At 41.8% G+C, this 27,637-nt stretch overlaps 1 protein-coding gene across 8 annotated transcripts in view; it reads right to left on the bottom strand.

The window, feature by feature from the left end:
* The window catches only part of PAK5 (p21 (RAC1) activated kinase 5), a 321,116-nt gene that overhangs the window by 44,990 nt on the left and 248,489 nt on the right, over positions 1–27,637 (bottom strand). The gene's annotated exons all lie outside the window — the stretch shown is intronic.

Below are 27,637 nucleotides of genomic sequence, written 5' to 3'. Positions count from 1 at the left end.
AATACCTGTGAGCAAGTAGCAAAGGAGTTCAAAATCATCTCAGTATAATAGAGGATTTCAAACTAGAGGCAAAAGTCAAATTTGTCCTAGAACATATGATTTATAGATCAGTGAAAGACAAGGTTTTCTTTTTTTTCCTATCCAATCAGTCCTGGACTAATACTTTTTGTCTATACCCCTTTGTTTTAAAGTTTTTTATTTTTTTTTAACATTTATTTATTTTTGAGAGACAGAGACAGAGCAAGAGCGGAGGAGGGGCAGAGAGAGAGGAAGACAAGAATCCGAAGCAGGCTCCAGGCTCTGAGCTGTCATCACCAAGCCCAACGCGGGGCTTGAACCCACAAACTGCGAGATTATGACCTGAGCTGAAGTCGGTTACCCAACCGACTGAGCCACCCAGGCACCCTTAAATAAACTTTTAATTTTGGAATAGTTTTAAATAAACTGAGAAATTGCAAAGAGCATACACAGAGCTCTCATATACCCCTTACTGTATTGTTAATATCTTGCACTACTATTAACTAAACTCCATAGTTTATGTGAATGTCACTAGTTTCTTTCCCCAGTATTCCAGGGCCCCATTCATGACACTACATACTTATTTGTCATGTCTCCTTAGTCTCTTCTGGTCTGTGATAGTTTCTTGGATTTTCCTTGTTTTTGATGACCTTGACAATTTTAACAAGTGGTGCTCAGGGGTTCTGCAGAATGTCCCTCAACTGGGTATGTGTGATGTTTTTCCCAGGGTTAAACTGGGGTTATTGGTTTTGGAGGTGATCACCAATTATATCACATCGTATGCAGGGCGCATACCATTAACATGGCTTCTCCCTGATGATACTGACCTTGGTCACCTGGCCCAGGTAGTGTTTGCCAGGTTTCCACACATAAAGTTACATTCTGCTTCCTTTGCTGCTTTCTCTACTGCACCCTTTGAAGTAAGTCACTCTACCTCCTTGAGAGGTATGTCTACATAAAGTATATGGAATTCTTCTGCACAGATTTGCATACTCTTATTCATTCATTCATTCATTCATTATGTTCATTTATTTTTTTTTTTAATTTTTTTTTTCAATGTTTATTTATTTTTGGGACAGAGAGAGACAGAGCATGAACGGGGGAGGGGCAGAGAGAGAGGGAGACACAGAATCGGAAACAGGCTCCAGGCTCTGAGCCATCCGCCCAGAGCCTGACGCGGGGCTTGAACTCACGGACCGCGAGATCGTGACCTGGCTGAAGTCGGACGCTTAACCGACTGCGCCACCCAGGCGCCCCATATATTCATTTATTTTTGAGAGGAGGAGAGGAGGAGGAGAGAGAGAGAGAGGGAGAGAGAGAACGTGTGCACGCAAGTGCCAGTATTCATGCACAAGTGGGGGAGGGGCAGAAAGAAAGGGAGACACAGAATCTGAAGCAGGTCCCAGGCTCTGAGCTGTCAGCACAGAGCCTGACACGGGGCTCGAACTCACGGACCGTGAGATCATGACCTGAGCTGAAGTTGGACTCTTAACTGACTGAACCACCTAGGCGCCCCCCCCCCCCAGTTCTTTTTAAATCACTGAATAGTCTTCCATTATATGGAATGTTATGGTTATTTGTGGAGGAGGGGTATAAATGGGTTGATTGCCCAAATAGGTGATGTTCTGTTTGAGGATTTCTCAGAGAGAAAAAGAACCATGTATCACATATACATCAGAACCTTTTCTCAGAGTAACAACATCTATGCTGACCCCAATGGATGAACTGAAGAAATAATACCTTTGAACAGAGAAGGGGAAGTAGCTGGGAAGAGGAAAGGAGGAAATGGACATCTTTTGATACATTTAGTATGAATGCTAGCTAACTCATCCTCAAAAATATCAAGTCCATTTGAGTAGCTTTCTAGTGCATTTCAGTTGTATCTTACCTGTTTATTATTATTTCTCTCTTTCATTTGCTCAAAGTGCGTTTTCTCTCTCTCTCTCTCTCTCTCTCTCTCGAGAGAGAGAGAGAGAGAGAGAGAGAACGAGAATGAGTGGGGAAGAGAGACTGATAATCTTAAGTAGGTTCCAGGCTCTGCACGGAGCCCCACATGGAGCTCGACCCCATGACCCTGGGACCATGACCTGAGCTGAAATCAAGAGTCGGATGCTCAGCCGACCGAGCCACCCAGGCACCCCCTCAAGGTGCTCCTTAAAACCCTTTTAGACACATATACTCTTATTTTCTGTGGATTTAAACAATTGGCCTCTCCTCTTCAATAATGTTTTGCACAAATTTTTAAGAAAACAGTATTAATTTGTTTATATCACAGTGGATAAAGTCTTTTCAGCCAGCATTCTAGACAGAAATTATACTCTTGCACATTCCTATTCTCTATCAACAATTAGCAGATTACTTAATGAAATGTTCTCAGTAATTCATGGTCTTCCCCAAAAGTATCTTCCTGGTATTTCCAATCCTGGGCATCTGTGTTGACTGATGTATAACATGAATAAAGACTGTAAGGTATGCCAAGGTCTTGAAGTAATTTCTCAGTTACTGGACCTGCTTGGATAATCCTTTAGCAAAAATGTTATCAAGACTTTCTGTAAGCTTGACAAATAATAGCTAACTATATTAGAATTTTTCATGGTCAGTGTTATCTTTGGGTATATACTGCAGGGAAAAAAAAAACTTCTCTAAATTCTATCCATCTTAAACAATATTTCAGTCAATCTTTCTTGTCTGCCTTCACACCTCCCATCTCTGAATACATGAAATATTCAACTCTGGGACCACAGAATCACTTCCAGTATTTTAATGTTGCAAGGAATCTAAAGGGCAGCTAGGTAGGCATCCTCCTTCCTTTACTGAGTACCACTAAAACTCAGAGCTGACTTTGCCCACTGATACATAACAGACCTGGGATTCAAACTCCAATCCTCTCCCTTCCAGTCTAGCATGCTCTCAGTCTCTCTCTCTCAAACCGAAGTATGGCTGACACACAATGAATGTTATATTACTTTCAGGTCAGTCTAGCTCTCTTTCCAAGGTACTCTTCAGACTCATTTGAATAAAATAGCACCAGTTGGCAATGCAAAGGTTTGGTGTGTGACATCATAATCCATCAACAATGGGTTAATAAAGTGCACATTTTCATTGTGCACTCCATCCCTCTAGCGATAAATTGTTCAGTTTACAGCACACGGACGATTGCAGGTTCTGGTCTCAATTTCACCCACATTTGTTACGTGATTTACTTTCATCCTTCTTTCATTACCCACTCTCCAATTTATAAAAAGGATACTATCACTTGATATTGATACTGATTGATACCCAGGAATCATAGAGGCTGATGGAGGGAGGGGTTACATAGAAGTTTTGAAACATACTAATGTATGCACTTCCTTCATGTGGACACAAACTTGTAAATCTGAAACAAGTTAGGAATATTAAACACAACTCCTAAATGAAGGCAAGTTAAAATGTGAAGATTATATAGTAAAGAAAAGATCAGAGAAGAACAGACTAAAACTCTTGGAAAGTTTCCAGGGAGGGGAGAATTGTGAGCTAGATCCAGGAGGAAATAATAGATATACTTGGATGGTGACCAAAAAAAAAAAAAGAGGTAATTACCAGCTCATCACTTACTAAATGATTGAGACACAGAGATGATCAGAATATGTTAACATGCCACCATCTTTGGGGCTATGTGGATAATTATGATAACAGAAGAAAGCATTCCCCACTCATATCAAATCAGCATTTCAATCACTTGTCCTTTGGAATTCATATCCAGAGAACTTGTTAGTTTATCTTCAGCAAATTAATAAATGGCTATGATGGGGCTGAACTATCAGTTTTAGATATGTGTCTATCTATGTGTCTATCATCTATCAATGTATCCATCCAACTGGCTATCTATCCACCCACCCATCCATACAATAACATCAAAAGCTATAATGGAGATCTGTAATATGTCTATATCCATACTATCTGCAAATATTTTTTTAAATGACTAAGTGATAACATAATGAAGGCCTGTTTGGGAGAGAGCCCTTTCTTTCCCTCATTAGTTGTGCTATAAATATACTACATTTGGAAAATGAAAAACCAAACAATCATAAACACCTATTTCACAATTTTGTCCCCCAAGTAAGTTAATTTAGATTTTTTATGGGAGATTAGAGGGTCACTGTTTTAAGACATGAATTAATCTGTGACCTCAGAATTGGGAAGTCTGCTGTTTCTGTGCACTTATCACTGCATACCCAAAGACATGTTCAGTTTACATGCAGAAATTATAGCAGTAAACTCAAACAGAATTCTACATACTTGTTGATGTGGAAGGAGAAATATATGGTTATGAGATAACTACTATTTAGAAGAAAAAATAAAGACTATCATTGAATAAGAAACACTTTTAAAAAACAATGTAGTTTTTTATCCTAGTTTTGAATCAGGCTTACAGCATTTATCAACTGTGTGATAGTGGGCAAGTCACCTAACCTTTAAAAGCCATGGTTTCTTAATCCATAAAACGGCAAGAATAAATCTTTGTATCATTGGGTTAATGTGATTTAATACAATAATGTGTAAAACAGCTGGCATGATTCCTGGCATACAGGAAGCACTAATAAATGGTAGTTATTTAACTATTTTATAAGTTAAAATTTACTCTAAAATTAGGTTTATAATAATTAAAGAAAAGAAGAAAGATGTAAACAATGGAATAAATCAATCTCAGCTTTATGCAATGGAAGGAAAAGAATTGATGTTTTAGACTTTTAAAAACAATTATTAGGGGGCGCCTGTGTGGCTCAGTCGGTTAAGTGTCTGACTTCAGCTTGGGTCATGATCTTGTGGTCCATGGGTTTGAGCCCCGTGTCGGGCTATGTGCTGACAGCTCAGAACCTGGAGCCTGCTTCAGCTTCTGTCTCCCTCTCTCTCTCTCTATCCTTCCCCTGCTCTCACTCAAAAATAAATAAACATTAATAAAATTTTTAAAAATGATTATTAGTAACTTTAGATGCAAAATACAAATTTCCTGAGTTTAAAGATATATCTTCAGCTAATTACAATTGTTATATATTTCAAAAAAATATTCCTTAGTAGATATAAAAAATGGAATACTTTCAAAACATGATCAGCACCCTACTGTAATCCTTCTTAAAGATGTAATATCTGAGTCCTAAAAATTAACAAAATTAGACTTCCTATTATTTACACTGAAAGATACATATAGAAAAGGAAGATTAATAGAAATACAGTAAAATATTGACAGTGGTCATCTCTAGGTGGGGAGATTAAGTGTGACATAGATTTTAAACCTGCACTTGTCAAATCTTACTGTGCACACAAATCACCTGAGGATCCCGTTAGAGGGAGAGTCTGATTCAATAGGTCTGAAGTGGGGTCTGGAATTCCACATCTTGAATGGGCTCCCAGGCAGTGATAATCCTGCTGGTCTGCTGTTCACACTGTGTACTCAATGGGGTTAGTGCATTTTCCATATTTTCTACAACTAGGGTACTTTTATAATAAAACATATTAGACTGACATATACTTTTCAGTATAATACGATCCAGGACTTTATATATATGTGTGTGTGTGTGTGTGTGTGTATGTATATATGGCACTAAATATATATTTTATTAAATATATAGTATAATGTTAAATTTGTATTTTATATCTATATAACATATATCTGTATACATATATATAGTATTACATATATATGTATTGTGTTAAAATTATTTGATGTTACAGTTATAGCTGCTGGGAGCTACACTGTTCAATGTTTTCCCATTCTCTACAAAGGTGAAATATTTCCTATGTTTAACCAAAATGAATACTTTGAAAGATTTCACTATTTTGGCACACCTGCTTCTATAGCATCATGATCTTATTATGAGGCTATAAATCTCAGAGTTATTGATGAATAAAACTCGAGTACTATGGAAGTGAAGGTGTGGTTGCAGACATTTGCAAAGAAGAAAATTTCATCTATAGCAAAAACAAAACAAACAAAAACCCCAAGACACTATAATAACAGGCTATAGAAGACACAGTCTTTTCTTGGATCTCCTTTTTAACATTTGGAGATGTTTACAGATGGTGTAACTGTATTACTCTTAAAGGAGCACATGCTTTTCTCTCTTTCAGTGAAAACTATTTAGTCGGTGTTAAAAAGCAAGGGCTTGCAAAATGTAAATATCTGTTAGAAATAAACTGTTGACCTGTCTAAAAAGAATAGAAAAAAAGAAGGGTTTGGTAACCTTATTTAATCAGGAAGACCAGTGAAACTAGAACCGAGGTAATATTTGTTTCCCTAACAGAGGTTTCACTTTAAGGAATCATAACACCAAAGCAACAATAGTGAAATCCAAACATGCAAAATTTTACAACATGGTTTAACCAGGCTTCAAAATGTAAGAACTACTATTTATGGCTGTCAGTATCTGATGTTTATTAAAGCAAGATTGTGCAGTTTTAGAGATCAATATTATAACGGCAAGAGTATCGCTGAACTTCATGCTGCAGAACAGCCAGGCATTAAAAATCAATGCAACCCAACCTATTTGAGTTTGACACCCTGGTTCTCATTGCCTTTCCATTGTGCCTGGACCAGCTCAGCGTCTGCTCTCTTGTTGACAGCGGCCATATTTCATGGTGCTCCTTCCCCAGGCTGCTGGCCAGTGATAAGCTATAATGGATCTGTCCGTAAGAACAGCTGTCTCCCCTTGTTCTGAGGAAGAGATGAAAAAGTGCCTCTGCTCTCACAGACTGTATTAACCTTGACAATAATGAAGTGTGTAATTAACAGCTTTGCCCTAATAAGACCTTGCCTTTCTTTTTAAAAAACAATGTCTTCTATCCTCTTCAAGAATGCATTTCATTTTGTCTTTCTGGGTAAACACTTCTCAGGAGGTCAATAAGCTAAACATTCCCATGACTCAAGAACAAACCAAGACTCTCTCAGAAAGTATCTACTTTTAACAATTTATCTGAATTCTCATGCTGTTTGCAGAGAATCAGTTGCCTTGTTTTTATTAAGGAATGTGGTTGCAAACAGCTGTGTATGTAACAACAACAAATGGATCTGACATACTTGAATCCTTATGGCAAGAAATGCTAATTCTCAGCTGGATTTTTATACACCAGAAGACTCAGATCTTCTATTTTCTTTCAATGTAGAAAACACTTTTTTTTTTTTTTTTTTTTTGGTAACCACAGGGGGTAGGGCTAATTGAGTAAGTAGGTGGAATTCCATATTCCTGGAAATGTGAGAATAAGGGCAGAACGTCTCCAAGGGGCAGCAGGGGTGCAGATTCCTTTAAAAATTTTTTTTAATGTTTATTCATTTTTGAGAGACAGGGAGAGATAGTGTGAACAGGGGAGGGGCAGAGAGAGGGAGACACAGAATTTGAGCCAGGCTCCTGGCTCTATGCTGTCAGCACAGAGCCTGACATGGGGCTCAAACTCACAAACTGAGATCATGATGCTTAACCAACTGAGCCACCCAGCAGGGGTGTGGATTTCTAATCATTAAGATCTTTTCAGTAAATATGTAATGATCATATAGAATACAAATAAGTCAATTCCTTTATTAACTAAACGTTATATTCTGCACAGATTATAATAAAGCCTAGTGTATCTAAGAATGACTTTGTGAATTTAGTAAAAGGCAAGATTCCTCATTAACTGGAAAACAGTCTGTCTGCCATTTTTCTCTACCTCGTTAAACACAGTGAATCTAACACATTTAGTGACCAGTTTCGTACAAGGATAATCCCTAAAGCAGACTTTCTATTTATTGTTAATCTGGCAAAGCAAATGCAATTTATGGCCCTGGTTCTTGCTGCTTAGAATGTAAAGCAGTCATGCTGAAGTCAACTGAAGTCAGTTTGATCAGAGGTAATATAAGTGTTTCATGGATGGGTTTGAAGTCGGTTTGAGACTATGAGTGTTATAGCTGGGAACTTAACTATTATTTACTTGTGGTGTTCTGGTTTAGAGTGTAGGCAGCAATGAAGTAGGACTATAGAAGTATCTCTGTTCATTGATTTATTCATTTACTGAAACAAAAAATTGTTTCTAAGGGCAGGGAGTACTTCGAGATGAGACAAGATTCCACCATGTATTTCTTAACTTGGGTAGTACATATAAGAATTTAATGTTACTCTTAAACCTCTCATATGCCATATTCACATCTTAGTCTGGGTTCCTCAAAAGCAGATCTGAGGCAAAGGCCCGCACATGAGTAGTTTATTTTGGAAAATGAAGTTAGGAACTGTAAGGGGGTGAAACAGAAAAGGGGAAGCCCATTCAATGGTATGTTATCAAGCTGACTATCTGTGGACAATTGGGGCTCAGCTCTCTTGAAGAGCTGTGAACCTGTCTCAGAACTGGCCACTCAAGGGACTGAGGATGGAAGTGTTCATCCACCTGCTCCCATCTTCTGTGTCAGAATGGCTGAGGGGACTCCCATGTGTGTCCCACAAAGTGGCAGTGAAGAAACTGCCATGTCTGAAAGCAAAGGTAAGTGGTGCAATGGGGGTGAACAGCAGGTTGCCTCAGCAATGGCCGGAGTGAAAAAGGCTGGCCTAAAAGACATGAGATGGGACACAAGAGGCATCAGGCATACCTTTTTTAGACAAAGATTTCACAATAAAAAAATTGAAAATGAAGATGGATGGGGTCCCCTTCTTGTAAACCAACGGGCATGGATACCAGTATGCTTGACTGATGTGGCAGATATTTTAAGTGGCCACCACAATGGGTACTCCCCTTCCATTGTGTAAAGGCATTGCTGCAAAGCTGTTCCCAGCCAGGGACCACATTTACCAGGAGCCTTTGCATCTAGACAGACAATGGGACCAATTCTCACCCATAGAATGGGAGCAGGACGTGACATTTATCCTTTCCAGGCCAATGCCACAAAGAAATGCCTTTTCTTCTCTTTATTTTCCTGTCTGCCAAATGAATGGAGAGGACCTGGCAGGATCCTCTCAGTTGCTAGGGGATGCCAGGGCCACATGGTAGAATCTTCCTTGCTAAATGACCACATGGGATACCATGCTCTGGTTAGGAAAATCCACATTGGATACTAAGTGAATGATAAATAAACTTCTATTTTGTTGACCTTATTTACTAAGATGTATGGGTTAGTATGTCACAGCAGCTGGAATACCTTAAGTAGTATAATAATAATGATGATGACAGTGAATCTAGAATTAGAAGGCAGACCAGGAATTAAAGAGAGCAGGTAGGGACAGACTTGATCTTGATGTTCCTATCACGTGTGCCCACGCTGACTCTCTATAACTGGCATCAGTCATGGGGCACAGGACATCCACAGCAGCTCCAGGAATACCAAGGGAAGCAATGTCAGTTATGAACCTTAACCTAATTTTCCAAAATAAACTCACATATAAGCCTTGGTCTCAGCTCTGCTTTTGAGGAACCCAGCCTAAGAGATGCCTATAGTACACAGAAGGCTTAAAGAACAGTATTAAATTCTTACATGTATATGCACTGAGATTGTCCTGGTAGAAGAAATGACGTTGAGCACCTGAGTCCTGAGACAGAGCACTGAAAGCTGTGAATGGAAGTGCTTGTCTCAGCTTGATTTCAGGTATCAACAAGAAGGTGACCATGTCTGAACAAATGTTTTATTTTTCAGTATTTCAGGTTGAGATATAAACCCACACAGGGGAGAGGAAGAAGCACATTCATTAGAGCATATCACAAAACTCAACCTTGTAGTTTGATATTAATCTCTGTGATAGACAGCTTGTGAAATGGGAATAATTACCCCTCCCCCCCTTCTACGTAATGTGACTTTATAGTTCTTCATACTGGGAGCTGGTGAAGACTATGTGTCCACCCTTGAATAGGAGATGGCCATATGGCTGGCTTAGACAATGGAGAATGGGCTTAAGTGACACTATCAATGCTTAGTCTGGGCTATCAGAAGCCTTGTCAGCTTCTACCCTCTCCATTCCCTGCTTCTTCCAGGTGAACAAGCTTGGGCTGGACCACTGGGAGATCCGAAATGAGCCATCCTAGATCAGCCAGCCCCAATTCACCCATGTGCCCCTTTCCTCCATGATGGCTGGAGCAGGGAGGGGAGGTATAAAAGCTAGGAGCTGGGCCCATTTATACTAGAGCAGGTAAAGCAGGCTACGGGAGGAGGAAAGGTTTGTGTGCCTGTGGGCAGGGATGGCAATTCTTAATGTGGCCAGAGAAGAAGGCATTTGTCTGAATAGAATTTCATGAGAGTTGAGTGATAGGGTGGCAGGCTTCTCTTCACTTGATCTTAGCCAAAAGGCCGAGAAGCGATGCAGGCTTCTCTTAAGTGGGGATAATCAGGAAGCCATTCTCCATCTGCTTTTGCCCACAGAAGGATGAGTCAGTACGAAGTACTAACAGGGGCATGGCCAAGGCTTATCTCTGAGTCCCTTTTAGTTTCTTGTGGCTAAAATTATTTGAATTTGGCATAGCTTCATGGTTAGAATTTTGGTTCTACTTACATAGACTATGAGAAAAATCATTCAAAAGTGGGCATTTTGGCAGTTGTGCAGTTTCCTACCGTCACTTAAAAAATCTTGGGCCATTGGATATCAGGGTGCTGCAGTAAATTTATGTTATCTGTAAGTTGAGGTGTCTGTCTCTTCCTGTTCTAAGATTTGTTCATTCTATCTTTTAAAAGTCTGGGGCGCCTGGGTGGCGCAGTCGGTTAAGCGTCCGACTTCAGCCAGGTCACGATCTCGCGGTCCGTGAGTTCGAGCCCCGCGTCAGGCTCTGGGCTGATGGCTCAGAGCCTGGAGCCTGCTTCTGATTCTGTGTCTCCCTCTCTCTCTGCCCCTCCCCCGTTCATGCTCTGTCTCTCTCTGTCCCAAAAATAAATAAACGTTGAAAAAAAAAAATTTAAAAAAAAAAAAAAAAAAAAAAAGTCTGGGGCGCCTGGGTGGCACAGTCGGTTAAGCGTCCGACTTCAGCCAGGTCACGATCTCACGGTCCGTGAGTTCGAGCCCCGCGTCAGGCTCTGGGCTGATGGCTCAGAGCCTGGAGCCTGTTTCCGATTCTGTGTCTCCCTCTCTCTCTGCCCCTCCCCCATTCATGCTCTATCTCTCTCTGTCCCAAAAAATAAATAAACGTTGAAAAAAAAAAAGTCTTTAAAAATTCATGTCTTAATAGATCAAGAACTTCAAAAATGTGGCTACAAGAAAATGTAAAATTGAATATTGGTTTGCATTGTATTTCTGTTGGACAGCATTCATCTAGAGCAGGAGATGGCAAGCTATGGTCTGTGGGCCAAATCCAGCCTGTTTTTGTAAATAAGTTTTACTGGAACACAGTCACATGCATGTGCTTATGTACAGCACGTGGCTGCTTTGGGGCCACAATAGGCAGAGTTGAGGAGTTGTGACAAAAACCACGTAGCCCGTGACCCTTCACAGAAAAAGTCTGCTGACTCTTGATCTAGAGTGTCACCAGTTGTCCCAGCTCCTTTTTGGGGGAAAAACTGTTCTAGTATTTGATTCATGGGCTAAAGAAAGAGGTAGCAGGAGGGAGAGAGGGAGAAAGGGAGAGAGAGGGAGGGCAGGAAGGAGGGAGAAAGAAAGGGAGAGAGAGAGAGAAAAGAAGGGAGGAGGGAAGAGAGGAGGGAAAGGAGGAGGGAAGGGAGGAAGGAAGGAAGGGAGAAAGGAAGGGAAAAAGGAAGGGAGAAAGGAAGGGAGAAAGGAAGGGAGGAGGGAAGTAAGGGAGAAGGAAGGAAGGGAGGAGGGAAGGGAAGAAGGAAGGGGGGAAAGAAATGGAAGAAGCAAGGAAGGGAAGAAGCAAGGAAGGGAGGAAGAGAGGAAGGAGGGAGGAAGGAAGAAAGGGAAGAAGGAAAAGAAGAGGGAAGGGAGGAAGGAAGGAAGGAAAGAAGGAAGGGAGGAGGGAATGGAAGAAGGAAGGAAGAGGGGAAGGAAAGAAGGGAGGAAGAGAGGAGGGAAGGGAAGAAGGAAGGGAAGAAGGAAGGAAGGAAGGAAGGAAGGAAGGAAGGAAGAGAGGAGGGAAGGGAGGAAGGAAGGAAGGGAGGGAGGGAGGGAGGAAGGGAGGAAGGGAAGAAGGAAGAGAGGAGGGAAGGGAAGAAGGAAGGAAGAAGGGAGGGAAGGGAGGAAGTGAGAAAGAAAGGAAGGGAGGGAGAAAGAGAGGAAGGGAGGGAGAAAGAAAGGAAGGGAGGGAGAAAGGAAGGGAGGGAGGAAGGAAGGAGGGGAGGAAGGGAGGGAGGAAGGAAGGGAGGAAGGAAGGAAGGGAGGAAGGGAGGGAGGGAGGGAGGGAGAAAGGAGGAGAAAGAAAGCCTCTTGGTGAGTTGAGTATTTCTATTTGTCAGTGGTATAGGGTCACTTGGCACCAGAAAAGCCCTTTGGTTCATTTATAATCTGCAATTCTACGGCAGAAGGGTACATGAAACACAGGTCTTCCACTTCTGAAGCAATTTTATTTGTGAGTCAAGCCAACTGACTAGAATAAGAGATCGTATCCTGTTCTCAAAGGAATTTTCAAGCAGCAGCAATCAGAGATGCGAGCTGCTCGGGTTCTTGTTCAGTGTTAGGCGTCACAGACATGATGGCATAAACAAAAGCTCAGCACCCTCCACGGAGGATGTGAACTTTAAATTATTTGTGAGATCAATGAAATGGCTGCCAATATTCCACGAATGGGTTTAAGAGAGCTTCTAGTCACTAACATTGACCTCAACACTGTGTGCCAAGAGAATTACAGGTGTTTCCCCCATACTTCACCCTCATAAGACCCTGGGATAGATGACAATATTACCTCTTTGCACAAAGAAGGGAAATGAGGCTCAGAGAGGCCAAGCAACTTGCCCAGTATCACTCAGCTGGTAGTATCAATGCCTCCCAAAATACGTGAAAACCACAGCACCGCCCATCAGCATCCTCAACTTGAACCTCTGAGGGTGTGGGAAAGGAAGCACGGTAGGCAGGAACAAGCTCCACCTACTCTGTGACACAATGAGAGGAACGTAAGCACACCCCACGACAAGGTCATGTTAAATATTTCCAGGAAGGAAAGATGTTTAAAACTCAGGATTATGGTAACTGGGGAAAAACAAATTGATTGCTCTTTGGAATGGTTAGCCTTTACAGCAACTTCAAAATTCCATCATGCAACAAAGGAAACATCTTCTCACCTTGCATTTGGTCAAGATTCTGACATTTAAAATTTAATAGCTAACAAAATGTGTAGTCTACACATCAGTTGCTACCATACCCTTGTAAAAACACCAACTGGTTACATGATTCGTGAAAAATTGGGCATATGCAACGCCAAATGTCAAAATTTTTTGCTTGCCTACAGATGATATAAAGATGTACAAAGCATATTTATTTTTCCATTTAATAATTATTTATTGATGGTATTGCCGCCACAGACCTTACATTCAAACAAGGGAGGGGGTGGACATTAAAAAAGCTTAATAAGTCAATACAGTTCACCTTTACTTAACATTCTATTTCCAGAGACATCTGTCTTCCCTTCTACTAGATCTCCAAGGGCATATTTATTTTAAATTTGGTCAACAAAATTTTACCTTTGAGTGTCCAAAACTCAAATTTTTTTCCACCTGACATTTTAAGCAATTTTAATAAATATTAAAATCATCTCTTCAAGGCATGATAAATGTTAAGAAACTTGTTAATCTGGAAATAAAACTGCTAAGCACTTAAGTAACATTTTAGAGTATAAAGTTGGTATTGTAACTATGTACTTATATTTCAGAGATGGACTAGTCTTGGATGCCAAGAAAAAAGTATGCTTCTATGGGGAAAAAAGTGGAGAAAATCTGGGCTCTAAATGTTCCAAAAGTTTCAGAAACACTGAACTTCAAAGTCCATTAAATATTAAGGTCAGTTTTACCAAACATTCCTAGCTATTAGTCATTCATTTCTCTTCAGTGATTGAAGTCAGAATGATGATGATTACCTCCAGGGGAAGATGTTCACTGGGAAGAGGCCCAAGTGAATTTGGTGGGTGATGAAAATGTTCCATCTTCATCTGGTCATGGTCCCATGAATACATACATATGTAAAATATTGCAAGCTGTATAATAATGATCTTGTATGTAAATTATTCTTTTGTTAAAATACATTGGGGTGGCACAAAAGCACATGATTGCTTGTCTGGTCCAGAAAATATGTAGCATCCTGAGGGCAGCCTCTGCAAAAGTGGGACGGTGGATATATCCCAGTATCAGTGTTTGCCAGGTGTTGGCAGGTAGGGTCAATATGGGCTACAACATGGATGAATTATGGAGTTTAAGTTGGAAGGCAATTAATAAAGAAGGGGGCTGACAGGGAAGCATAATGCAGTAGCATTGGAAGACTGGAGGTCAAAGGGAAGAAGAAGAAATCTTGTGGGGACTAAATGGGTGACTTTGTGTGAGTGACTGAGTCAGAGAGGAGGCGAATCTGATCAAAGGTATCTTTGATATCACTGCAGGGGTACCTGGGTAGCTCAGTCAGTTAAGCATCTGACTCTTGATTTCGGCTCAGGTCCTGATCTCATTGTTGGATTGAACCCTGAGTCAGGCTCCATGCTGGTAGCTTGGGATTCTTTCTCTGCCCCTCACCAGCTTGAGCATGTGTACATGCTTTCTCTCTTTCTCAAACTAAAATAAGCTTTAAAAAGTTAAAAAAAAAATTTGGGGGGGGGCTGCCTGGGTGGCTCAATGGGTTAAGCTTCCAACTTCGGCTCAGGTCACGATCTCACGGTTTCTGAGTTTGAGCCCTGCATCAGGCACTGTTCTGACAATTCAGAGCCTGGAGCCTGCTTCAGATTCTGCCTCCCTCCCTCTGCTCCTCCCCTGCTGGCACTCTCTCTCTCTCTCTCCCTCTCTCAAAAAAATAAAAAATAAAAAAAAAAAAAAACTTAAAAAAAGATATGAGACTGTGCACTGAATATTCTAGTAACTTAGCAAATACCAAAGAAACAATGCTATCACAAGTTGGGAGGCTGTTTTCATCCTTAATTTCTTTACTTTCCGATTAGTGGAGTCTAGTGCTGCTCTCCCTGCTTACTTGGCTCCCCCAGAGAAACCTGGAAGTCTGTGAGGCTCTCTTTCTGCACAGCAGAGGTGCTAAGTCATTTCTTTGATTTATATAAGCTACGTACAGGATAAAATCATGTGGTTTCTCCTTTCTTTTGCAAAATGCGATCACTTGTTCCCCAAAGATATCCATCTATCCATGCAACCATCCTTCCGTCTATTCAAGATAGAAGAGTGTTCCCGTTGAAAAGCTTTTATGTCTTTGAAATTCAATAACAGGTTTAAGAATGCACCAGGAAGTTTTCTAACAGCTGAGTCAGTTACAGGTTCCTCTTTACCTGGCAGCTTCAAATGCAGTGGCTCTCAGCCATAGCTGCACACTGGTCACCTGGGGGAGCCTGTGAGCATTTATGAAGCCAAGGTCTCTTCCCCACACCAATTACATCGCTGGTGGTTGTTCCAGGTGTCAGTAATTTCTAAAGCTCCCCAGGTGAGTCCAATATGCAGCCAAGTTTGGGAATGGCACTACTAGTAGACCTTGTCCCCTTGCTACTCAGAGTGCGTTTTGGACCAGCAGCCTACGACACACCGAAAGCCTGTGGGGACTACAGATTCTCAGCCCCCTCAGCCAGAACCTCAGAATCAGAATTTGCATCTTAACAAAGACTCCAGGGAATTCATGGAGACACTCAAGTCTGAACAGCACTGGTAGACCATGTGCCTGAGGTCCCCTTTTCACGACTCAAATGATTTCAATTCAACAGAGATTTTGAAGGTCAGCCAATTGTGTGAGAAATACACACATACACATGTAGACATATACGCACACATCTAAATATGCAAAGATCTATAGATCCATATTCTCAAAAGAAAAAATACCCTGTAGTCCTTAAACTCCAGATTAATAGGGTCATTTCTTTGTTTTATATTTAAAAAAAAAAAGAAAAGAAAAGAAAAGAAAAGAAAGAAAGAAAAGAAACTGCTCCCAAACAGAAAGGGGAAAACGACTGGGCGTACCACAAAGGGCAGTGCTGGGGTATCACGTTCCTAGAACCTGTTTTATGACTTTAATGTTAGAGCACATTTATCCCATTAAGTCTTCAAACAATCCCTGAGGGAACATTTAAGGCTAGAATGCAGGAGTCTGAAGAGTTCATTGGATAATCTTGTTCACTCATTCGAGGATATTAACAGAACAGCAAGAGCCCTTGTGCCAGCACAGAGAGATAATCATCCACCTTTCTCCTCTGAGTGGGATGCCAGCTCCCAGGACAAGTTGAAAGGGATTTTACAACTCCCCTTCCTTAAGTATAACTTAGATAAGGCTGGATACACACACACACACACACAACACACCCCCCACAAGAGACTCAAACAACATCTCTCCATTTTCCATCAATCATGTTTCACACTATGAACAGATTTAACAAAAGACACTTAAGAAGCATGAGATCCAGTCCTGCTTTTGCCCTAGGAACTTTCTTGAAGACACGCTTCACTAATGTCATTCCGTGTCCCCACAGAAAGACCTCATGAAACTTTTATTTACAAATAAGAGTTAGAAAGCCTTGTTTTCCTGCAGGAAAGACACTCTCCTACTCCCCTTTCCTATGGATAAAAACTTAAATTTTTTTTAATGTTTATTTTTGAGACAGAATGTGAGTGGGGTAGGGGCAGAGAGAGAGAGGGAAAATCAGAATTTGAAGCAGGCTCCAGGCTCTGAGTTGTCGGCGCACAGCCTGACACGGGGTTCAAATCCACGAACCACGAGATCATGACCTGAGCCAAAGTTAGACGCTTAACCTACTAAGCCACCCACGTGCCCCATAAGTAAAAACTTTGTTCACTAATGGATTCCCAGGAGGCTTGAAATAAAATCAAATTTATAGCTTAACTATTATTATGTTCATGTGTGAGCTTTGCACATTTGTGTTTTTTCATTGTCTTTTCTCTCTTCCATGATTTATATTTTTCTGGGTCGTTAATCTTTTACTGTATGTATAATTTGCAGAATTTTTATTAAGCGGGGTTTCATTGTGTCTTAGTGCCAATCCTTTTTTGGCAACAAAGTAGCTTTTTAAAAACACTCCTCCCAATCACCAGTTCTAGTGTTTAACCTTCCTTTCTTACAAAAACACATTTAAATAATTCTCAACAATTTATAAGTCACTTAACCCTACCCAGGACACTGGAGCAAGGTCGTCAGTTAGGGTCTTCTGAAGGTTGTTTTTACTCATTAGGAAAAACTAGCCTCTTGCACAGAAGGAAAATGTAATAAAAAGCTGCCATTAGAGGTGGCTCAAGGAGCTTTCAAAAATCTTTATGCCCAGACCGTACCCAAGAACAAACAGGTGAGAATCTCTGAGGTGAAGCCCAAGCATCAGCATTTTTAAACCTTTCCCAGGTGATTCCAAGGAACAGCCAACATCGAAAACCAGGGTCCCCAGGGAATGTTTAACTTCTACCATTAATGCAAATGTCCTGGGCAGCAAGTTAATTTGCATACTCTAATTCAGCAAGTCTGGCATGGGGCACAGTGCTCTGAATTTTTCTTTTTATTTTTTAAGTTAAATGTTTATGGAGAGAGAGAGAGACTGCAAGCACATGCGCATGAAGCAGAGGAGGGGCGGAGAGAGAGAAATCCAAGCAGGCTCTGTGCTGATGCAGGGCTCAATGAGATCATGACCTGAGCTGAAATCCAGAGTCAGATGCTTAACCAACTGAGCAACCCAGGTGTCCCAAGATGCTGAATTTCTAATAAGCTCTCAGGTAAGACTGCTGGTCTGCAGAGCACCCTTTAATTGAAAGATCCCAAAGAATAAAATCAAATTCCTTGGGTGGTTGAGCTGGGGTTTGCATACTTCAAGGGGATCACTAGATCATAGAGCACTGGATTGTGAGTTCAGCAATCTGGGATCTAGTCCAAGTTTTGTTGTTGGCAACTCTGAAGGCTTCATCAAACCCCTTTCCCTTGCTAGGTCTATGGTTCCTGTCCCTACTGATATGATCTGCCTGGGTCCCTTGAGCCTCCAAAATTCTATTGTCTTGAAGACTCTCTCCATGTCTCAGCTTCTCTGAAAAGTTACAGCTCCCACAGAGCACTAAATCTGCAAAGTAGCTGGCTTGATTGGAAAAATAATCTGAGAAGTACTCAATGCCTGAGAGAGAATATTCTGGGCACTAAGTGGAGTTTGTGTATACTTCTCCTATACTTTTAAATCTCTAGAACCAGCACTGCCCCATTCCTGTAAACAACTTCTAGATTAGATACACGAGCCTATCTTAACATAAACCATTTGGTGTCCTGACAGAGTTCTCTATTAACAATGTCAAACTGTGGTATGTTGATGCAAAGAAGTTGCCAGTTTTCCTCTCCTGTCTGTATCCAGGTCATCTGCGGTGAAACTCTGCACCTCCTCCCATCGGGAGATCGGGGCCGTTTCAGTTCCCTCTGACACTGGCTTTGACCACATGACTTGCTCTGGCCAACACAATGCAGCCGAAGTGAGGCTGTACCTATTCCAGCCTACCATTTCTAGAGACTGGGCAGTTCTGGACCCTGCCCAGCTGCCTGAGCTAGCTTAGGGGAATGATGAGAGACTTGAGGAGCAGAGACAAGCGATCCCAGCTGAAGCCATCCTAGCTGAGGCAGCCCCCAGTCCCCTCAGCAGCTGACTGTAGACCCATGAGTGAGCCCAGACAAGACTAGAAGAACTGCCAGCTGAGCACAGCCAAATTGCCAACTTGCAGAATTGTGAGAGACAAATGCTTATTGTTTTAAGCTCTTTAAAAAAATACTGTGATAAAACAGAACATAAATTTACCTTTTAACTATGTGAGAGCGTGTATAATGCAGTGGCATTGGGTACAAACTGCTGTGCAACCATCATCACTATGCATTTCCAGAACTTTTTTCATCATCCCAAACAGAAACTGTACCTGTTAAAAAATACCGCCCCCTCCCCCCACCCAGGTCCTGGTAACTTCTAATCTACTTTCTGTCTATGGACTTGCGTATTCCTGGTCCCTCATATAAGTGGAATCATACAATATATGTCCTTTTGTGTCTGGCTTATTTCACCCACCGTCTTTTCAAGGCTCATCCACGTTGTAGCCTGTGTCAGAATTTCCTTCCTTTTTAAGGCTGAATAATATTCCACTTATACACCACATTTTGTTTTTCCATCACCTGTTGGCTATTATGAATAATGCTGCTGTTAACACTGGTGGAAAAGTATCTATTTGAGTCCCTGCTTTAACATTTATTCATTTTTGAGAGACAGAGTATAAGCAGGGGAGGGGCAGAGAAAGAGGGAAACACAGAATCCGAAGCAGGCTCCAGGCTCTGAGCTGTCAGCAAAGAGCCTGACACAGGGCTCAGACCCACGAACCGCGAGATCATGACCTGAGCTGAAGTCGGATGCTTAACCGACTGAGCCACCCAGGCACCCCTATTTGAGTCACTGCTGTCAATTCTTTTGGGTAATACTGATAAGTAGAATTGTTGGATTGTATGGTAAGTCTTATGTTTAACTAGCAAGAAACCACCTAATTGTTTCCCACAGCACCTGCACCATCTTGCATTCCCACCAGCAAGGCATGAAGGTTCCAATTTCTCCATATCCTTGAAATAGTTATTTTCCATAGAAAAATATTTAGCTATCTACACCTATGTATACTTAATATATATCCTAATGAGTGTGTAGGAGTATCTCACTGTGATTTTTAATTTGCATTTCCCCAGGGACCAGTGATATTGAGCATTTTTTTTCCAAGCACTTATTGGTCATTTGTATATCTTCCTTGGAGAATGTCTACTCAAGTCCTTTGCCCACTATTCAGTTTAGTTGTTTGTTTCTGAGCTGTGGAAGTTCTTTATATATTCTGGATGTTAATACCTTATAAGACATTTGATTTGCAAATATCTTCTCCTACATTGTGGCTTGTGTTTTCACTTTTTTGTCTTTTAATGCACAAAGTTTTAAATTGTGACAACGTCCAATTTACTGATTTTTTTTCTTTTGATGCCTATGCTTTTGGTGTCATATCCAAGAAATCATTACTAAATCCATGTCATGAAGTTTTTCTATGTTTCCTTCCAAGTGTTTTATAGTTTTGTTTTGTTTAGCTCTTATGTTTATGTCTTCGATTCACTTTGAGTTAATTTCTGTATGTAGTACAAGGTAAGGATCAAACCTCATTCTTCTGTATGTGGATATCCAGCTCTTCCAACACCATTTGTGGAAAATTTTGTCCTTTCTCCAATGTATGGTCTTGGCACCCCTTCAAAAATCATTTGAATGTGATATATGTGAGGGTATGTTCTTCGGCTCTACATTCTGTTCCACTGGTCTAGACATTTATCATTATGCCATCACCATACAGCTGGCTTTAGTTTTTTAATGTTGCTTTGTAGTAAGTTTTGAGAATAGAACATGTGAGTCCTCCGACTTTGTTGTTTTGAAGAATCTTGGCTATTCGGGGTCCCCTGAGACTCCACATGAATTTTAGGATGCAGTTTTGTCTATTTCTACAAACAAGTGCCGTTGAGATTTTGATGGGAAGTGCTCTGGACCTGTAGATAGCTTTGAGAATTACTGCCATCTTAACAGTACTTCAATCCACCAACACAGATGTCTTTCCATTTATTTAATTTCTTTCAGCATTTTTTTTGGTAGTTTTGTGTTTTAAGCTCTTTAGCTTCAGAGTGCTTTGTTATATACAACCATATTTGTGATAACAGATGGCTGATCTTTTATTGGTATTAGTTCATGTCAATGACTCTAACCCTATGGGTTTCTCCATTGGCTAGAAAGCTCCCAGCAAGGGATTAACCTTCCTCATTTGCAAAACAGGTTGTCGGGGAAACCACTTCTTCCTTGTCCTGTTTCCATGGAGGGTCTTCCATTGGAATGATGCTTTTGTTCTCTCTTGCCTCCCCCACTCACTTGTCTGGATATGACTTATCTGATGGGGGAGATTGGAGAAGGGTAAGGGCACATGCCTGGCTTGAGGACCCTTCTCCTCCTTTTTCTGGACAGTCTTTCTGTCTGTATGGCTTGTGCATCCTGCTACTTACACGGGGCAAGGACCCAGAACTTCAGTCAGCAGTCTCACTCTGATCCAGTGCTGGCTGATGATGAGTGTGTGCAAGTGATTCCTCCTACTAGCAGGCTGGGTCAATATCAGCTCTGCAGAGCTCTCCCTCATATTTAAGCTGCAAGGCGAGGTGGCGGTGCATATTGTCAGAGGTCTCATTAGTAAATGGGGCTTCATAATCACAAAGCTAATATCTGGATTGCAGTCTATCTTTCCTGCAGGCTAAATACAAGGGAGAGTCTGCAAAGACATACTCTAACCTCATGTGCAAGTATAATAATTTGGATTGGTTCTGGAAGTGAGAGAAGACATAGCAGGAGCATTTAGGAATTAGGGGAAGGAGGTGTTGCTGGTGTGATGGCAGAAGGAGGACATCAGGAGAGGAAAAGGGTCCAAAATGGAAAGTGTGGATTCATTAAGTTACCCTTTATTTTTTATTTTTTAAATATTTATTTTTTTGAGAGAGAGCAAGTAGGGGAGGGGAGCAGAAGGAGAAAGAGAATCTTAAGCAGACTCCATGCTCAGTGCAGAGCCCAACGTGGGGCTCAATCCCATGACCCTGGGATCATGACCTGAGCCAAAATCAGGAGTCAGATGCTCAACTGACTAAGTCACCCAGGCGCCCTAAGTTACTTTTTTTTTTTTGATCTCTCACTATGTGCTACTCTCTATCTCTTGGTTTTTGTTTTTTTGTTTTTTCTTTTTAGTGTTTATTTATGAGAGAGAGAGAGAGAGAGAGAGAGAGAGAGAGACAGAGTGCAAGCAGGGGAGGGGCAGGGAGAGAGGGAGACACAGAATCTGAAGCAGGCTCCAGGCTCTGAGATGTCAGAACAGAGTCCAACGCAGGGCTCAAACTCATGAACCACGAGATCATGACCTGAGCCAAAGTTGGAGTCTCAACCGACTGAGCCACCCAGGTGCCCCATCTATGTCTTGGTTTTAATCTTTCCAACAGCCCTGGGAGGAAAATGTAAATTAAGCCTCACTTTACAAATGAGAAAACTTACATGATTTTCAAGGTCTATAGCTTGTTAATGGTCATAGTAGACTGAAGTATTATTTCAACTCTTCGCCTCCTCCCTGTAATGATTTATATCACACCCTTTGCATGTGCCTTTTTAGCTCCACCCAAGTGGAGTATGTGCAGTATACATTCCTGATCCATCGACTTTGGGCTGGGCCATGTGTCTTACCTTGGCCATTGGAATGTTAGTGAATGGACACAAGCAGAGGCTTTTATGTGCTTGCCTGGTTTAGTTTGGTTCCTTGAGTTCTTGCCACCTTCCCTGAGAAAAACCTAATCTGGGTAGTTGCTTACCCAAGAATCATGCCAAGAGGCATCCAGAGTAAACTTGAACGAAACCTAAAACCAGAATCAGCTGAGCTGAAGCTTGAAGTAGAGTGACCCCACCAACCTGCACACACCGGTGAACAAGAAAAATATTTGCTGTTATCAGCCATTACCTTTGGGGGTTGTTTGTTATACAACATTTTTATAACCAGACTTGACTAATAAAGTTATAAAGTGAGGATTAAATTCCAAGAATGTCTGAATTCATAGCTGTTGCTTGTAACTTCTCTAATATACAATCTAGGGAACACCACTGCCATGGCTAGCCCATCTGTATTCAGGGGAAGCAGAGCCTTCTGGTGTCTGGGATAAGACCAGTACAGATGCCCACCTGCCATGCATTAGTCATCTTTATGGACAGAGCTTCAGGCTGATCTGGCACTCAGGTCTTAAGAATCTAAAGTTCCTTTTGCAGTTCATTCTATTGTTACTGTTTTGTACTGTAGGACTTTCCACGCTAGATTAGTAGCTAGTAAAAAGCTTGGTGTACATGCAACATTTCACAGAGCTGAGATGCAGAGCTGCTCCAAATCAGTCAAACATGACAACAGCATCTGAGCAAAATGCAGAAAAGACCCTCTTTGTCAAGCAAACTTGGGTTTCCTCCTAGGGAATAATCTGAACTGAATCCAAGATTCCAATTCTTCATCTTGCCTGAATGTATATGTCATGGAGTGTTTGCAGGCAAAAATATCCATTTGCTTACTCTACTCTTTAACCAGAAAACAACACAAAACACAAAAGGCAACAAACAAAACAAAAATAACATGCGTCATCAGTCATGCATTTTCGTTCCTATTCCTCTGAGTCACAGATGGTTGAGACAGAGGTGGCTTTGATGCGAAAGCCAAGTTGATTGATTTTGCCCCATTTTGTCTTGGCACAGAACCCAGGAAGCTGGGTGGGACCATTCTGACACAGAAGCATCGCAGAGCACAGCAAGCTGATAGGTTCGGTGGCCTGGAGTGGAAAGATCGTAGATGTCTCTAGACAGAAAAGCATCCAAATTGCCTACGAGCTACCTGTGCAAAGACACAATGGCTTTCTGGGTAAAGGGAGCTCTCAGGGAACAATGCAACCTTTGGCCTCTCGCAGGAAGTGCTTCATGACTGAGAGGGAGTGCCCATTAGCAGCAGGCAGCTTTACCTGGGGGTGGGGGGGGGGGGTGGGGGGGGGTGGGGGGAGGAGGGAGTGATCCATCTTCTCAATCTCTGTCAACTCCACCTTATCTGTCTTTTCCCCCTATTTCTGAGACTCCCTTCTACTTATGCCTCCTCATTCCCCAAAGGCTTCAAGCTCTGCCCTACTTTCATCAGAGAATCAGCACATCCTGGCACCTAAGGGTTTTGGCCTCTCCCTGGCTGGTGTCCAACTCACACAGGGCTTCTGCCCCAAAGGAAAATTCAGGACTGTGATTTCACATTGTTCTTCTTGGCCAAGCTAATGCACATCCTACAGATGAGTCAGTCCAAACTGTCTGGATCCACACTCAATGACTGCAGCTTCCTGTTTCCAAACAGCTTCTGGATTCAAGTTGTTTTTCTAGATCTATGGATCACATTATGGTGCTTTTGATGTGCTACACACCGTCTGAAGTTCTGTTTTTCTCTGTGTATTTCATCTTCATAACAACTCCACGAGGTCTGTCCTAGCATTAATCCCCACTTTACAGATGTGGAAACTGAGGCCTGAGCCAGGAAGTAGAAAGCTATGTGTCTGAACCCACCTGGCTACAGATACCATCTCTTAGCACAGTCCCATTGCTAACATTAAAATCATGCTTTGTCTCATGGGAGTTGTGTTAAAGGCTTTACACAGACTTTCAAATCTAATCCACTCAGTAACCCTATAATGGCAGAATTATCATCCACATAGGACATGAGGAAACTGAGGTGTGGAGAGGGTTAAGAGACTCAGTCAAACTCACACAGCTAGTTTCAGTGGGGCAATCAAGGCGTGAAGCTCAGAGGACAGTCAAGTAGTCCAAGAACATGAGGTGGAAGATCCTGGGATGGATCTGAACTGACCATTGAGCCTCAGTGTTTTCTATGTGGGACAAGGTGTTCAGATACCCCTGGATCCCAAGCAATGTCTTTCTATTTGATTTTCAGTATCATGTTCAAAACCAGAAGAAAAATATTGTAAACACCAAATATCTCCTCTGCGAAACCTGACAGGGTATTTTTTTTAAGAGAAATATGTGTACAATGCGTACATATTCCCAAATGAAAACAAGATGCATAGGGGGAAGTCTAAAGTGAATTAATTTCTAGGAAGCTGCTGAAACACTTTTGAATCATTGAGATTAAATCTGCTTTGCCGGACAAGCCCACCTCCACTGTGTTCTATTACCGGTGGGAGAGTGGTCCTGGCAACTCTAATAAATTAAACTGTCCAGCTGCTGCTCCTTCGTCTGATGCCACTGCTAACCAACACAAGAATAAAAGAGGAGAAAGGGAAAACTCTAGTAATGGCGGATATTCGGGGCAATGATGGATAAAGCAAAGCTGCTGCACATTTCAGAAAGGAATGATTCCTCTTCACTGAGTGACTCCCATTATCTGGAAGTATGAACTCTCTCCCTTCCCCAGGATGGGAGAAAGGCTTGTCTCTGTAGCCAGACACTAGGCTTTGTGTAACAGGATACTGGCAACCTCCTGACAATAAGGGTGGGGGTCTGGGGGAGGGGTGGGGAGTGGTGCATGGGAGGCAGTGGATTACATACACTTTGTAGTCTCTCCAGGAGTGAAAAGATGCCTGCCATCGCTTCCCCTGGCCTAGGCTGGTCGCTCTCATTTGCCAGCTGACTCGTCAGTCTTCAGGCCAAACCTGATGAGGTTACCCACTGAACGAACCAAATAAAGAGGTTACCCACAGTTGGAGTCCATTTGTGTGGCCCTAAGCAACTGGGGTGGGGCATCACCTCCAGAGCCACCACAGTTTAATCCTATGCAGGTGCCCGTACATCCAAACTGCGAGCAAAGCAGAAGCATGAAAACCTTGGTATTTTCCAGGCAAAGACACCAACAGGGACTGAGCAGGCAAATGATTCCTTTCCTCCCATGGGGTGGGTGTTTATGGTGAGGGATTGTACTGGGCAAATGAATTTATAATCTTGAACTCTGAGACCGATGCTCAGCCATCAGCAGTCAAAACCATTAGAGGTATAGATATCAGGGCTTTTGTGCATTCGGCCCCTGCACGTGCTTTAATGAAAGATTTTATAGTGGCAAAACAAGAACACATTAAAAATGGCTAATTTGGGCAGATTTTCTATTCTAAGGTTTTGAAAACTGTGGCCCATATCTTAACTGGTGGATCTTTAACACAGGGAGCAATATCTTCATGTTTAAAATTCAAATGAATCCTCAAAAATTCTCCCCAATGAAGTAGAAACACTGATAGGATGGATGGATAATAACACTTTCAAAGCCCACCCACAGACGGTTTGTAATCAGCAAGTGACAGTGGAAGAAGCAAAATGCAGAATGGTGATTTTCTCCTGAGGTAGACAAACATAGTAGGTTTTTTGTTTGTTTTAAATTAGACCTAGGTATTGTTTTGCAAGGACCACACACCAGATTTCAAGAAGACTGAAGGCTGCCCCCTGGTGTCGGAAATAGATAAAAGCAACTGCAGCTATTTAAAGTGCTTTTTTAAAAACATTTTTTAATATTTTTTTAATATGAAATTTATTGTCAAATTGGTTTCCATACAACTGGCACCTTAGTAACGTATCTTGGTTGTAAGGCTGAAATTACTGTACCCAAAACTTACTGTGTACGCTGGGCTAACGAAGCCAACCACTGTTTTTGCATTGAGTCTATTCAGAACCAGACTGGCCACTACAGAGATTATCAAAGGAATGGAAGAATTAGTGTGTGCCTCCAAGATAATCAAACTATTATTAAACACTTCCCTCATATGCTGCCCCAGGTACACTTTGAAGATGGCTTAGCAGACAGGTTCTGTGCTATAAGTTATCTCTGCTGTATTTTCTGGCTTTCTCAAACAAAATTGCTGGGCATGGGGTGGGGGTGGGGTGGTGCTGTTGGGCCATTCCCTGACCAGAGAGCCAGCTGGCGTGGTGCAGTATGTTTGCAGCATTCTTCCTTAGAATCATGTTTCCTATATCTAAATGAATGTATTACAGCCTGATATTTGAATTACAAATAAATTATATTTATAAGGTGCTGGCATACTTACAACACCCTAAGGTATTTCTTCTTTCTTTTTGTACATTCCACTTTGGTCTTCATAGCAGATGCTGTTGATAGATAATCTCTTGGATCCGTGTGGATCTCTTTTACTGTTCCCATGTATCCCTTCCCTGGCTCCTGTGTGCTTTGCTTATTGCTAACGGCCAATTCCTGTAAGTTATCTTTGAAGGACTGCTCCAGCACTGCTGGGGCTGCTCTGCCTGCATAGACAGACACGAGTGGAGCCTGGGCGTTCCACCCTGGGCGTTCTACCTTGTTTGTAGTGTGGTCCTCAGGCAGCCTGCTTGTTGTGGGATCCTGAAGCCCAGCTCCTTGCCTCAAGTGGGAATAAACTCTGAGGAGTGATCTATGCTCCAGAACTCCCCATGGGATTGGGCTGAGGCTGGGAATTTGCCATTAACTGCCTGATGCAGGGCTCCTTTCTTCCTTCTCTCTGCCTGTTTCTTTCACCCTCTTGCCACTTTTTCCTGGGAGCACTTTCTTGGAAAATCCTTTTCATAAGAAATCTTTGCCTTAAGGTCTTCTTCCAGGCAACCCCATCTGAGACAGCCCTGTTCTCTGCAAATTCTTTAAACAAGTGTGAACAATGTCATTCTGCTATGCCCCATCCCTCAACCAACTCCTCAGGCAAAAGCTGTCTGGTCCATTATGGAAAATGCCTCTCAGTGGTATGTGTTAATTAAACTCTGGCTCAGTCGGTTAAGCTAAGCGTCTGACTTCTGCTCAGGTCATGATCTCACGGTTCGTGAGTTCGAGCCCCCCATTGGGCTCTGTGCTCACAGCTTAGAGCCTAGAGCCTGCTTTGGACTCTGTGTCTCCCTCTCTCTCTGCTCCCTCCCACTCGCTCTCTGTCTCTCTCTCTCTCTCCCCAAAATAAACATTTAAAAAATTTTAAAAACAACCCTGAAGCACAATGAACAGTGAAAATCCAAATCCAAAGTTGTCACT

This window comes from Puma concolor, chromosome A3, assembly GCF_028749965.1.
Source record: "Puma concolor isolate L17-30 chromosome A3, mPumCon1.1.hap2, whole genome shotgun sequence".
Classification (NCBI taxonomy): domain Eukaryota; kingdom Metazoa; phylum Chordata; class Mammalia; order Carnivora; family Felidae; genus Puma; species Puma concolor.
Note: the sequence above shows the minus strand (reverse complement) of the source record. Positions and strands in the feature narration are given on the sequence as shown.